The sequence below is a fragment of the Aegilops tauschii genome, chromosome 7 (genome assembly GCF_002575655.3).
Source record: "Aegilops tauschii subsp. strangulata cultivar AL8/78 chromosome 7, Aet v6.0, whole genome shotgun sequence".
In the NCBI taxonomy this organism is placed as follows: domain Eukaryota; kingdom Viridiplantae; phylum Streptophyta; class Magnoliopsida; order Poales; family Poaceae; genus Aegilops; species Aegilops tauschii.
Window position 1 is genome coordinate 1,194,033 of NC_053041.3, and position 15,918 is coordinate 1,209,950.

General features: G+C 45.6%; 1 long non-coding RNA gene across 1 annotated transcript; it reads right to left on the reverse strand.

Annotated features, from left to right (window-relative positions):
• Positions 1–10,069: 10,069 nt before the first annotated feature.
• LOC120972180 (uncharacterized) lies at positions 10,070–10,753 on the reverse strand. Its single transcript, XR_005766547.3, has 2 exons — positions 10,470–10,753; positions 10,070–10,325 (listed from the first exon to the last, which is right to left on the reverse strand). It is a non-coding gene; the product is annotated as an uncharacterized lncRNA (long non-coding RNA).
• Between the last annotated feature and the right edge of the window lie 5,165 nt (positions 10,754–15,918).

Below are 15,918 nucleotides of genomic sequence, written 5' to 3' on the forward strand. Positions count from 1 at the left end.
ATGTTCGTCACATGGTGATGTGACCAGTGAGTGTTAATCACATGGTGATGTGAACTAGATTATTGACTCTAGTGCAAGTGGGAGACTGTTGGAAATATGCCCTAGAGGCAATAATAAATTGGTTATTATTATATTTCCTTATTCATGATAATCGTTTATTATCCATGCTAGAATTGTATTGATAGGAAACTCAGATACATGTGTGGATACATAGACAACACCATATCCCTAGTAAGCCTCTAGTTGACTAGCTCGTTGATCAATAGATGGTTATGGTTTCCTGACCATGGACATTGGATGTCGTTGATAACGGGATCACATCATTAGGAGAATGATGTGATGGACAAGACCCAATCCTAAGCATAGCATAAAAGATCGTGTAGTTTCGTTTGCTAGAGCTTTTCCAATGTCAAGTATCTTTTCCTTAGACCATGAGATCCTGCAACTCCCGGATACCGTAGGAGTGCTTTGGGTGTGCCAAACGTCACAACGTAACTGGGTGACTATAAAGGTGCACTACGGGTATCTCCGAAAGTGTCTGTTGGGTTGGCACGGATCAAGACTGGGATTTGTCACTCCGTGTGACGGAGAGGTATCTCTGGGCCCACTCGGTAATGCATCATCATAATGAGCTCAATGTGACTAAGGCGTTAGTCACGGGATCATGCATTGCGGTACGAGTAAAGAGACTTGCCGGTAACGAGATTGAACAAGGTATTGGGATACCGACGATCGAATCTCGGGCAAGTAACATACCGATTGACAAAGGGAATTGCATACGGATTGATTGAATCCTCGACACCGTGGTTCATCCGATGAGATCATCGTGGAACATGTGGGAGCCAACATGGGTATCTAGATCCCGCTGTTGGTTATTGACCGGAGAGGCGTCTCGGTCATGTCTGCATGTCTCCCGAACCCGTAGGGTCTACACACTTAAGGTCCCGTGACGCTAGGGTTGTAGAGATATATGTATGCGGAAACCCGAAAGTTGTTCGGAGTCCCGGATGAGATCCCGGACGTCACGAGAGGTTCCGGAATGGTCCGGAGGTGAAGAATTATATATAGGAAGTCAAGTTTCGGCCACCGGGAAAGTTTCGGGGGTTACCGGGACCACCGGAAGGGTCCCGGGGGTCCACCGGGTGGGGCCACCTATCCCGGAGGGCCCCGTGGGCTCAAAGTGGAAGGGAACCAGCCCTTAGTGGGCTGGGGCGCCCCCCTTGGGCCTCCCCCCATGCGCCTAGGGTTGGGAACCCTAGGGGGAGCTTCCCCCTTGCCTTGGGGGGCAAGGCACCCCTTCCCCCCAACTTGGCCGCCGCCCCCCTTAGAGATCTGATCTCCCAAGGGCTGGCGCCCCCCCCCCCAGGGGTCCTATAAATAGTGGGGGGGAGGGAGGGCAGCAAAAAACAGCCTTGGGCGCCTCCCTCCTCCCCTGCAACACCTCTCTCTCTCTCGCAGAAGCTTGGCGAAGCCCTGCCGGAGACCCGCTACATCCACCACCACGCCGTCGTGCTGCTGGATCTCCATCAACCTCTCCTTCCCCCTTGCTGGATCAAGAAGGAGGAGACGTCGCTGCTCCGTACGTGTGTTGAACGCGGAGGTGCCGTCCGTTCGGCACTCGGTCATCGGTGATTTGGATCACGGCGAGTACGACTCCGTCATCCACGTTCATTGGAATGCTTCCGCTCGCAATCTACAAGGGTATGTAGATGCACTCCATTCCCCTCGTTGCTAGTAGACTCCATAGATGCATCTTGGTGAGCGTAGGAAAATTTTAAATTATGCTACGATTCCCAACAAACCTGTGCCACATCATTGGCTAGGACGAACGGTTCGTCAGTGTACCCAAGATTGTTCAGATCCACTGTTGTCATTCCGTACTGTGGGTCTACCTGTACCCCGCCTCCTGACAGATTGACCCATTTGCACTTAAACAAAGGGACCTTAAAATCATGTCCGTAGTCAAGTTCCCATATGTCCATTATGTAACCATAATATGTGTCCTTTCCCCTCTCGGTTGCTGCATCAAAGCGGACACCGCTGTTTTGGTTGGTGCTCTTTTGATCTTGGGCGATCGTGTAAAATGTATTCACATTTATCTCGTATCCTTTCTAAGTCAATACAGTCGAAGATGGTCCCCTGGACAACGAGTACAACTCATCACAAACAGTGGTGTCACCTCTGAGACGTGTTTCCAACCAACTGCTGAAAGTCCTGATGTGTTCACATGTAATCCAGTCGTCACACTGCTCCGGGTGTTTGGAGCGCAGACTGTTCTTGTGTTCATCGACATACGGGGTCACCAAGGTAGAGTTCTGTAGAACTGTGTAGTGTGCTTGAGACCAAGAATATCCGTACCTGCATATTATTGAGTCCCCCCCCCCCTCCAAGCGTGCCTTTTCCAGTCAGTCTCCCCTCATACCGCGATTTAGGGAGACCTATCTTCTTAAGGCCAGGAATGAAGTCAACACAAAACCCAATGACATCCTCTGTTTGATGGCCCATGGAGATGCTTCCTTCTGGCTTAGCGCGGTTACGGACATATTTCTTTAGGACTCCCATGAACCTCTCAAAGGGGAACATATTGTGTAGAAATACGGGCCCCAGAATGACAATCTCGTCGACTAGATGAACTAGGACGTGCGTCATGATATTGAAGAAGGATGGTGGGAACACCAGCTCGAAACTGACAAGACATTGCGCCACATCACTCCTTAGCCTTGGTATGATTTCTGGATCGATCACCTTCTGAGAGATTGCATTGAGGAATGCACATAGCTTCACAATGGCTAATCGGACGTTTTCCGGTAGAAGCCCCCTCAATGCAACCGGAAGCAGTTGCGTCATAATCACGTGGCAGTCATGAGACTTTAGGTTCTGGAACTTTTTCTCTGGCATATTTATTATTCCCTTTATATTCGACGAGAAGCCAGTCGGGACCTTCATACTGAGCAGGCATTCAAAGAAGATTTCTTTCTCTTCTTTCGTAAGAGCGTAGCTGGCAGGACCTTCATACTGCTTCGGAGGCATGCCGTCTTTTTCGTGCAAACGTTGCAGGTCCTCCCGTGCCTCAGGTGTATCTTTTGTCTTCCCATACACGCCAAAGAAGCCTAGCAGGTTCACGCAAAGGTTCTTCGTCACGTGCATCACGTCGATTGAAGAGCGGACCTCTAGCTCTTTCCAGTAGGGTAGGTCCCAAAATATAGATTTCTTCTTCCACATGGGTGCGTGTCCCTCAGCGTCATTCAGAACAGCTTGTCCGCCGGGACCCTTTCCAAAGATTACGTGTAAATCATTGACCATAGCAAGTACGTGATCACCGGTACGCATGGCGGGCTTCTTCCGGTGATCTGCCTCGCCTTTGAAATGCTTGCCTTTCTTTCGACATTGATGGTTGGTCGGAAGAAATCGACGATGGCCTAGGTACACATTCTTCCTGCTTTTGTCCAGGTATATACTTTCAGTGTCATCTAAACAGTGCGTGCATGCGTGGTATCCCTTGTTTGTCTGTCCTGAAAGGTTACTGAGAGCGGGCCAATAGTTGATGGTTACAAACAGCAACGCGTGCAGGTTAAATTCCTCCTGTTTGTGCTCATCCCACGTACGTACACCGTTTCCATTCTACAGCTGTAAAAGTTCTTCAACTAATGGCCTTAGGTACACATCAATGTCGTTGCCGGGTTGCTTAGGGCCTTGGATGAGAACTGGCATCATAATGAACTTCCACTTCATGCACATCCAAGGAGGAAGGTTATACATACATAGAGTCACGGGCCAGGTGCTGTGATTGCTGCTCTGCTCCCCGAAAGGATTAATGCCATCCGCGCTTAAACCAAACCAAACGTTCCTTGGGTCAGCTGCAAACTCAGCCCAGTACTTTCTCTCGATTTTTCTCCACTGCCACCCGTCAGCGGGTGCTCTCAACTTCCCGTCTTTCTTACGGTCCTCACTGTGCCATCGTATCAACTTGGCATGCTCTTCGTTTCTGAACAGACGTTTCAACCGTGGTATTATAGGAGCATACCACATCACCTTCGCAGGAACCCTCTTCCTGGGGGGCTCGCCGTCAACATCACCAGGGTCATCTCGTCTGATCTTATACCTCAATGCACCGCATACCGGGCATGCGTTCAGATCCTTGTACGCACCGCGGTAGAGGATGCGGTCATTAGGGCATGCATGTATCTTCTGCACCTCCAATCCTAGAGGGCATACGACCTTCTTTGTTGTGTATGTACTGTCGGGCAATTCGTTATCCTTTGGAAGCTTCTTCTTCAATATTTTCAATAGCTTCTCAAATCCTTTGTCAGGCACAGCATTCTCTGCCTTCCACTACAGCAATTCTAGTACGGTACCGAGCTTTGTGTTGCCATCTTCGCAATTGGGATACAACCCTTTTTTGTGATCCTCTAACATGCGATCGAACTTCAGCTTCTCCTTTTGACTTTCGCATTGCGTCCTTGCATCGACTATGACCCGGCGGAGATCATCATCATCGGGCACTGGTTCCTCTTGATCTTCAGCAGCTTCCCCCCTTGCAGCATCATTGGGCACATCGTCTGGTTCCTCTTGATCTTCAGCAGCTTCCCCCGTTGCAGCATCACCGTATTCAGGGGGCACATAGTTGTCATCGTCCTCTTCTTCTTCGCCGTCTTCCATCATAACCCCTATTTCTCCGTGCCTCGTCCAAACATTATAGTGTGGCATGAAACCCTTATAAAGCAGGTGGGTGTGAAGGATTTTCCGGTCAGAGTAAGTCTTCGTATTCTCACATATAGGGCATGGACAACACATAAAACCATTCTGCTTGTTTGCCTCAGCCACTTCGAGAAAATCATGCACGCCCTTAATGTACTCGGAGGTGTGTCTGTCACCGTACATCCATTGCCGGTTCATCTGCGTGCATTATATATAATTAAGTGTGTCAAAAACCATTACAGAACATCATGAATAGATAATTAAGTGACCAAATTAATAGAAGTTCATCATCACATTAAAACCAAAGTACATACATAGTTCTCATCTAACAACATATATATAGCTCTCCAGAGCATCTAATTAATTAAACCATACATTGAAACTATGTAAAACATTTCAATGCGAAAACAAATGCGATCATAATCGCAACCAAGGTAACAATTGATCCAACGGCATAATGATACCAAGCCTCGGTATGAATGGCATATTTTCTAATCTTTCTAATCTTCAAGCGCATTGCATCCATCTTGATCTTGTGATCATCGACGACATCCGCAACATGCAACTCCAATATCATCTTCTCCTCCTCAATTTTTTTTATTTTTTCCTTCAAATAATTGTTTTCTTCTTCAACTAAATTTAACCTCTCGACAATAGGGTCGGTTAGAATTTCCGGTTCAACCACCTCCTAGATAAATAAAATCTATGTCACGTTGGTCGGTATATTTGTCATAAACAATAAATGAACCAAATAGTTATAAAAAGATAATATATACCACATCCGAATCATAGACAGGACGAGGGCCGACGGGGGTGGATACCAAAACCATCGCACTATGTAATAAGAAGGAATAATAAAAGTAACAAAATTAGACAAGTAACTATCTAAAGTAAGAATGTTTTTCCTTTCAGAAAGAAGATAAGAACAAGAGGCTCACCACGGTGGTGCTGGCGACGAGATCGGCGCGGGCGATCGACGGCGGTGAAGACGGGGACGGGACGTGACGGACCGCTAAACCTAGACAAATCTCGGGGAAAATGGAGCTCGGAGGTCGAGTTTCGAGAGGACAAAGATTAACTAGTGTGGCTCAGACATTTCATCGAACACCTCATGTGCATAGGAGGTGAGCTAGAGCACCCAAATGCCCTCCCCTCGCCGGCCAGAAAAAACAGAGCACTGTGGAGTGCTCTGCTGTGGCGATGGGGTATATATAGGGAACTCAGTGGTCCCGGTTCGTGGCACCAACCGGGACTAAAGGCCTTTGGTCCAGGTTGGTGCCACGAACCGGGACCAATGCCCCCTTTAGTCCCGGTTGGTGGCACCAACCGGGACCAAAGGCCTTGTGCTGGAACTGGCGCGGTGCGGTGGGATGTTTAGTCCCACCTCGCTAGCCGAGAGGCTTCGACAGTGGTTTATAAGCGCAGCTGCGCTGACCACTTCGAGCTCCTCTCAAATGCAGGCTTACGGGCCTATTCTGTCACTATTTGCCTGTGGGCCTACTGGGCCTTCTGCGGGCCTGAATCCTGGCCCATGGATGGGTTTCTAGTCGTATTCAGGCCGTGGTGGCCCAGTAGGTGGCATAATTTTTTTCCTCTGTTTTTTTTCTCTTTTGCTTTATTTGTTTTGTTTTGTTTCTACTTACAACAAAAAACTTATTTATTTTATTTCTAATTACTTATGTATTTTACTTTAATTATTTTATTTTTATTTATTTTACTGCTGCTATTTTTATTTATTTTACTGCTGCTATTTTTACTTAATTTATTAAGGTTTATTTATTGTAGTTACTATAGTTTTTTTTATTTTATTTTATTAAGGTTTATTTAGTTTTATTTATTTTATTAAGGTTTATTTATTTTATAAATATAAAAAAATGAAAATAGATGCGCTTATAGAGAAAATTAAACCTAAATTCATAATAAATTTCTATGAAATTTACTGTGAATTTAGGTCAAATTCCCTGTATAAGGGCATCTATTTTCACTTTAAAAGGCAGAGAGGGACGGGCTTATAAACTGGTGTGAGCGCCCTTCGTTTGGCGAGGTGGGACTAAACACTGGCCGCAACTAGGACCAGCCATTTAGTCCCGGTTTGTGGTATGAACCGGGACTAAAGGGTGGTGGGCCAGGAGCGTGGCCCTTTGCTCCCGGTTTGTCCCACCAACCGGGACCAAAGGGGCCGGACAAACCGGGACCAATGCCCCCACGAGGCCCGGCAGGCCCCTGGCCGCACGAACCGGGACCAATGCTCACATTAGTCCCGGTTCGTGACTGAACCGGGACTAATGTGAATATTGCCCTGTGACCAAAGCCCAGTTTTCTACTAGTGAACGTATGTTGTTATGCGGTTTGACCGATAAAGATCTTCGTAGAATATGTAGGAGCCAATATGAGCATCCAGGTTCCGCTATTGGTTATTGACCGGATACGTGTCTCGGTCATGTCTACATAGTTCTCGAACCCGTAGGGTCCGCACGCTTAAAGTTCGATGACGATTTGTATTATGAGTTATGTGATTTGATGTACCGAAGGTAGTTCGGAGTCCCGGATGAGATCGGGGACTTGACGAGGAGTCTCGAAATGGTCGAGACGTAAAGATCGATATATTGGACGACTATATTCGGACATTGGAAAGGTTCCGAGTGATTCGGGTATTTTCGGAGTACCGGGGAGTTACGGGAATTCACCGGGAGAAGTATTGGGCCTTATTGGGCCATACGGGAATAGAGGAGAGAGGCCAAAAGGAAGGAGGCGCCCCCCCCCCCCCGGTCCGAATTGGACAAGGGGTGCAGCCCCCTTTTCCTTCTCCCTCTCCTCCTCTTTCCTTCTCTCCTACTCCGGAAAGGAAAGGGGAATCCTACTAGGACTTGGGAGTCCTAGTAGGACTCCCCACACTTGGCGCGCCCCCTCTAGGGCCGGCCTCTCCCTTGCTCCTTTATATACGGGGCAGGGGGGCACCCCATAGACACAACAATTGATCTCTTGATCTCTTAGCCGTGTGCGGTGCCCCCCTCCACCATAATCCACCTCGATAATATCATAGCGGTGCTTAGGCGAAGCCCTGCGTCGGTAGAACATCATCATCGTCACCACGCCGTCGTGCTGACGGAACTCTCCCTCAAAGCTCGGCTGGATCGGAGTTCGAGGGACGTCATCGAGCTGAACGTGTGCTGAACTCGGAGGTGCCGTGCATTCGGTACTTGATCGGTCGAATCGTGAAGACGTACGACTACATCAACCGCGTTATGCTAACGCTTCCGCTTTCGGTTTACGAGGGTACGTGGACAACACTCTCCCCTCTCGTTGCTATGCATCACCATGATCCTGTGTGTGCGTAGGAAATTTTTTGAAATTACTACGTTCCCCAACAGAGGAGGCGCGCGGGAGGGGAGAGGAGGAGGCTAGGGTTCACCACGGGAGCCGGCCCTTTTATACCCCCTGTGAGCGAAATGACGAAAATGCCCTCGGCGGGGCAGCATAATTACGCGCAGTGGCACGAACGAGACGGTAACTATTCATTCCAGCAGTAACTTTTTTTGATCCGACGGACGAGATCGATCGGGGGCGATATCCGACGGCCGAGAGTCGCTGAGCTCTGAGGAGCCTTATAGGAGGTTTCATCTCTTATTTCTGGATTTCGGTTTTATTCGGTGTAACCGAGGCAAACACCGAAGCTACCGAATTACATTTGGTTATTAGACTTAAAGTGGCGCCGGGCAAAGTTAAGATCCATATGTGGCGGCTGATTCGGAACGGGCAGGGCGTCTTCTGCGTTGCTTGCGGCAGGGAGGAAACGATTTCTGGGGCTGCTAACACTCGGCTAAGTTCTGGAAGATAATGCATTTGGAGTTGGGGGTACCGGTGGCGATCCCGCCGGAGTCAGTTTGCCCCCAGAGTGCGTTGTCGCGGTGGTTACTGCCGTGGTTCGAGGAGGCGTCAGATGATGAGCGGGCTGTCATGGTACAATGGACGTATGCGCTCTGGCTTGCAAGGAACAATGCACGGGACGGCAAGCGAATTGAAGAAGCAGAGGAGATTGCGCGAAGGGTTTTTCACCTAATGGGCGAGTGGCAGGCCATACATGGCCGCAAAAGCAAGCAGACCCAGCCGGTGGTGAAGGAAAGGTGGCAGCCCCCAGAGGAAGGCTGGGTGAAAGTTAATGTTGATGGCGCTACGTCCAAGGGGGGCAACAGCGGGGGAGCTGGGATGATTATTAGAAACCATGAATGTGCTTATTTGGGAGGAGCGTGCCACGTCCTCCACTGGGGAGTGACCCAGCGAGGGTAGAGCTCCTAGCTTGCAAAAGAGCAGCCCAGCTTGCGGATGAACTGAACATTGCCAGGAGTTGTGAAGGGGCCATAGAAAAAATCACTATAAAGTTTCATCGTGTTTTGACTTCATTTGGTATGATTTTCCCATGAAACAATAGAATAGTCAAAAATAGGAAGCGACATTGGACACTAGATTAATAGGTTAGTTCCCAAAAATGATATAAAGGGAGCCGTGCGCCCAAGCGGTTCCTCCTTGCCTACGACCACGGCCTCCACTTCCCCCTACGAGCCACAGTGCCCAGCCGACCGTTTCCCCCTCTGATCCAACCTAGCCCGGTGAGGCCGCCGCACATGGTTGTCGAGCCGCCCAGCTCCTCCTGCTCCCTATGAGCCGTTTATTGGCGAACCGGGAGAGGTAGCCAACGTGGATGCCGTTGGAGTGGAATAGCTCCGCGCTGGAGCTCATGGTGGGGTCATCAGTGCCAACGTCGCGGCAGTGTGGCGCGAGGCGAACTCCAAGTCGGCAGCAGCGGGAAAGCATTCGTCCTCCGAGGGTGGAGCATAGTGCACTGTCGGGATGAAGCCGGAGGCGGGCGGAGGATGTAGTGCACGACACTGGCTAGGCACTGAAAAAGAAATGGAGTGGTAAAGAGGGTTCTATCAGTGGTATCGTGGCTTTGCGTCAGCGTCGAGATGAGGAGAAAGTGAGGGTGGAATTCCATGAGGCGATGAGGAAAGGCATGGGACGAGGATAGCTCCAATTCCTCTTCCAATCCCTTTTTTCAACTGTACGAATTGTCGACAGTGATGGATCCGGCGGAAGAGAAGTGGACGAAAAATGGTGGAGGACAGAGTATGACATGTGGGCCAAGTGACAAGTCAATGATATGAACATCCAAGCAAGATTTAGAATTGGTCTCAATGTCAATGTCTATGTGTCAAATATATCAACATCCAAACAACATAATTTGTCTTAAATGTCAATATCAATGTCCAAGTTGAATTGATACTGGACCCAATATCAATGCCGAGGTCTGAATATGAACATCCAAACAAAGCATTACGGTTTCACGCGATACGCAAATATCTCGGGAGCGATATTTTTTCAATGGCAATAAATTTTATTCAATCAGGCAGAGTTGGATCCAGGAAAAAGCAGTGCCATATAAACTGCAATTTCGGAATGCATATCTCAAGGATGACTATTCTTATCAACAGATGCACTGAGTTTCTTGGGTGCGCAACAACATCGGTGGTGAAACTCGCCTATCATTTGGCAAGAGGCAAATAAACCGTTGCAGTCATGCCTGCATAAGTCCAGATTGCAACTCAGGAAAGGCATGAAACATCCTCCTTCTACATGTTCACAAAAAAAAACATTGTTAGAAGAATACCCAGACAAGACCAGATGCCATAAGATCCATACAACTTGACATTGTGAAATATATAGAAAATTAGCATCACATGGCAAAACCACAGTGACTTATAGTAGGCATGTACCTGGGCCAAACGCATCGCAAGACGAAATGACAGTAGCGATGAGCACAAGAGCCAACAAGCACTGGGCACTTGCGTTCTTGTTGAATATTGCCATGACGGCCTTTTTTCCTTCTCTATGTTATGTCGTCCTTCGGAATTTCTGTGGGTTGCAAGGCTCTCTTTTGGCAGTACTTTTATAGAAGCAAATGAATGTTTTGGAGCACCATAAATTTGAATCATTTAATATTTGAATTAAAGCAATATTATTTGAGAAGCAAATGGATATTGTAAATTATTGTTGGGGAGAAGATACGATCATCTATAACTATATCTATATGGACGCGGTGTTTTGGCTCCTAGGTGCATATGCACCCATTGTCTAAATACACATTTTGAAATTCGGAACAAAAATTCCACGGGTATATCCGGACATTCTTTATGCATGCACAAAGTTTTGGTGAAAAACGACGTTTTTTGTGGCTTGTGTAAAAAAAATAAAGAAATGCAAAATGAATAGTGGCAGATGCAACAAATCTCGGCCATCAAACAGTGTCGATCTAATGACCTATATTTCTCCAATGACGAGCGCTCAATATATTTAATGTGCAATTAACAACATACCAAATATGGACTATCCACATAATTCGCACCTAACTAATACAGTATCCTACCTATTATCAAACGCGCAATGATTTTTTTGCCTAATATCAATTTGCAATTAATTTTCTGCCTACTATCAATGTGCATTGCACGTACGCATGTACTCCCTTCGTAAACTAGTATAAGAGTGTTTAGATTACTATTTTAGTAATCTAACTCTTATATTAGTTTAAGAGGGAGTACTAGTTTTACAAGGAAGCAATATTTATTTGCGGGCCATTACTGCCACCGGACCATGGCTTGAAGTGGCGACATGCAGCAACACGGCAGGAATCTATTTCTGAAAGGCCGATATACAAAATAAAGAAGCGTCACTTATGACCTGCCTATAAGACAACAATGCGAAAAAATAATGTAGAAGCAAAAAAAATAGCAAAGTTGGGTTACGTCTAATATCTGATGTATATCAAATCCAGAGATATACCCAAAAAATACAAATAAATGCATGCCCCTGACATTTTCGTGCTGAAGGGATATAAGGAGTGACTGACAAAAAAAACTACTCCCTTCGTCACAGTTTACACGGCGCGCTTCAATTCTCATGCATTTCCACCACCGGAGGGATTTTAGGCACGTTTGGTTTAATGCCTAATTAATTAGGGTGTGATAACCGCAATCAAGCCCATAATTTTCTCTCCATGTAGGTGTGTAAGATGAGTGGAATAGCTGCATGCATGTGTGTACACGGGATGGAAGCACTCTATGCATGTGTACGCATTAATTACTCTAGTAATAGGCGCCGTGCTATAACTATCGATACTATTTTTCAGTCCAATCGCTAATCGCCTTGGTTCCAGAGATTGTTGAAGCGTGTTCTGTAAACTGTGATGGAGGGAGTACCACTTTAGGGGTTTGCATCCCATTGAACTACCACATTTTAAAAAGTGACTGGTAACTACCAATTTTTTCAAAAAAAAATATGATTAAAAACTACCACTTTCAGATAATGGCTAGTTTATGACACCCAGAATCCATAGGCCAGGGCTGACGTGGCAACAAAGTAAACTCTGTTTATTTTGACCATTCAGTTGACCGTTATTACAGGCGGGGCCCACAATCTTCTTCTTCCTCCTCTCCTTCTCTCTCTGTTTGGCATTTCCTTGAACACCTCATGTGCACCCGCGCTTGAGCTGCTGCTGGAGCGCGACGTTGTTCCATGGGGAGGCAGGCTGGAAGAGATGACGGGAGCCTTTGCACCTCCCCGACAGGCCGCACGTGGTGTTCTATTTCATGATTATGTCCGAATCTTGAACTCTGTCAAGCCAATTATGCTCAGCATCTAGTGTAACAATTGCAGTCCATGTTCTCTTAATCTTTATCTTTAGGAGTCTTCGTAGTAAGTTCAAGACAGAGTTACCGTGGAGGCGAAAATATTATGCTGCCAGACACAATGTATGGTGGCGAAAATGAGCATTATTCAGTCAAGATACCCTGCAGTTGAATTTCAGATACCCAACTGCAACATTACAGCCCAAAATTATTAATCTGAAAAATTGGCCTCGCATTGCTAAAGGTTGAAAAATGCACGCAAAGATGGAATCCGCTGTCTGCCAAGTGCCAAGGTATCATTCAGCAAGTAGTATATTTTGGTAAAAGTGGAATATTCATCTCATCCTTTGTGTGGAGTGTGGTCTAGTGATTGATCCCCATGAAGTCCGGCGAGCCCTTCATCACCAGATCGGCCTTGAAACTTTGAAGCCTTTTTCCGACCCTTGGTCTCATCGTCGCCAGGTGATCAGATCAGTTGTCTCATCAATTGCCAGTAAGTGTAATTTGGAACCTAGCTACTTCCTTATTTGAACAGTTGGAATCTACTTGTAGCTCTGCTCATTGGTACTGTAATCAGTTGTACGAAACTGCTGGGCCAGCTCCCATCCATGATTAAGTATAAAACAGTTAGTTCATCAAGTTAGTGAGTCTGCAAAGTCAGTTCTCCGAACCGAGAATATCTGTAGAACCAAGAATGACAATAATATTTGTAGGACCCCCACGCGCAAATCCATTTCTCGAGGCCTGGTGACTCTGATGTGTCACTCGCACTCAAAGGCTTGATCGAAAATGTAGAGCACTTTGAAGAGTAGCTGAAGAAAACACATTGCAGATTCATTAAGAAGCTGCATATATTAGACTGAAACAGTCTTTTCTCAGCTGAGCCGTGGCCGTATGCATCGTTCTGATGCAGAGGCCGGGGAGTCCCCCCTTTTCGAAAAAAAAAAAGAAAAAGCTGAGCCATCACCAATACAACGGAGTATATGGAACCATTCTCGTATTATTGAAAGGTACAATAAAAAGCGTCTCTATTTTATACTGTAACCAAAGCGACTCTCTCGAGTGCCAGAAGACACACTCCTAGCTTGAAAGAAGCGTAACTCTGCAAGACTCAATATATTTTGGTAAGAAGCAGATTCAGTCAATGAATTCTTGACATACTCGAACAAAATCATCTCGCTCACTGAATTCTTTCATACAGTAACAGTGACTGCTTGAAGATTTATTGAGTGATATGAATCGACCATCTTATATATATAGGCAACTGCTATAAATTCGACAGACCATTGGATATTCCAATTGGAATATAAGATATTATTTGAACGAATACAGTTCCTGCATACATTGTTTTCCAGAGTATCATTACATACCACAGCTCCATCACATAAAAATTCCTAGACTTTTCTCCAGAGTTGTTAGGCGTACTCAAATATTATTTCAGCAATCAGCGTACTGCATAACTCTGGAAGGCAAGATGTTGGATTTACACAATCTCGTCTTCTGTTGGACCATGTTCAGCGGATTCAGTTCTTCTCGCGCAGTCGACGACGAAACTCCCCAAGAGCCCAGATGGGGAATAGATTGCTCTAGTTGCCGTAATTGTAGTAAAAGGAGCAGTTGAAGCATCCAGTGTGTTCCTGTCACCAAAGGTGAAACTTCAGATTGCTTTATGAAGCAGTAACAGATTGCTTTGGTTATCAGAGGATTCAGCACGATCATGGTGGGGTGTTTTGCTTTCAAAATATTTTTTGGAAGAGTATTTACTAGTTATGATACTAAGCAGGAACAGTGAACTATTTGATATAGCGTGCTACTTCTGTAGCCTGAAAAGTTCAATGCTTACTTGCTGCGGAAACTCGCCTGTGTCTAGTTGCATATTGATCAATTCTTTTGCAGCATGATATAGTGGTGTGGGATCTCGTTCAACCTGAATAGAATGAACATGATATGAAAATAACATGTGGATGTCAGAATAGTTTGAAGTTAACGATATATTAGCAGCCCAGAGTCAATTCAAATGAACCATGAAGGAAACATACCTGCCCAGCATAAATTAAAGCTAACATTCACATAAGGACTAGCAGCATCCACATAAGACTGTAAAAAATATAGAGTGGAAACCATCACTAAATTCATTAAAATCATAAATATCAAGTATCCTAATATTTGGAAATCAGTACCCACAATATGTCAATGGTTCAAAGGGAACCGGATCTAGACATTTTCAGTTATACTAATTTTAAATGGCTTACAATTATGCACATAATTAATTGTTCAATCAAATGACTCAAGTTGGTAGCTTGCACAACAAGGTCTTTACGGTAAAACATTCAGCCGGGTAAGGTAAGAGCAGCATGGACTAACAAATAAGGACAAACGTATTTTGTCACAATTTCACTTCCAAGACACTTCCATCACATCAATTGACATGACTAATTTCTATGTTCATGTGACAACATAATAAGGGATAACTATTTTTCATTGATTATAGATGAAGAATGAGTAAGATTATTATATTTTGAAATTGGAATTAGTCTGAGAGATAGGAGCGAGTTGTGGGATGATTGAGTAGGGCATATACAACTAGTAATTACAAGCAAATAAAATTATACAAGTTAACCATGATGAAATAAGTCGGGTTGAAAACGCAGCTAGTTAATCCCTAGGTGACCCCCTAGCCGGTCCCATTTTATCGGGGTTCCAGAAGGGATGATGGTTTCAGTATAGACTGAACGTGCATTTTCAGCACTGTTGGAGGTGATCAAAAGATGGACTACTAGCGGCGTCTACTCAGCTCGATTGTGCCATGAGGCTCTTTTTCATGGTGTGATCGTACCACTTGGTTCTTTTTGTTTACCAGATTGCTTTGAACTTGATCAAGCTTTCTCTATTGTCGGGAAAGAATTATCTAGTTGAAATTCTATTCTATACCATACCACAGATATGGAAGAGAAGAGGCAAACACAGTGCGCTATGATTCGAATACGTAACGGACACAACACCCAATTTGTTAACTCTCATGAGAGATCAAATAGATCTAAGTTCTCCAAGTACTATTGCCTCCTTGCTTAGTCTCTTTGGCACGAGTCTCACGGGAATAGAAACTCCTGCTTCGAGATTGTGGAGGCAACGTGGCATCCATCGGAGTGGGTCTCACGGGCTGCACAATGAGACCCGGTCTCATAGAATTTTTTTCCATCTAGAATTATTAGTGCGCACTCTCTTAGGGTTTCAATTCTTAATTGTCATTTCGCAGCAACAGACTTATTAACAAATACTCCATCTGTCTTAATAAAATATAAGTACTTAAACTGAGCCACCTATGACCCCCGTCAATTTAGGCGTCCCATCAACCAAAGCATCTGGCTTACATGTCAATACTCATTCCCGTTCGTCGAAGTCATTTCCCATTCCCGTCGTCAAGAGAAGCAAGGGTGAATCCTTTGATACACGTTGAGCTCATCTCCTTCTATGTCCTACCAAAGAATCTAAACATTGATTCTTTCATGCCTAAATAAAAAATATAAGAATCTAGGCCGGG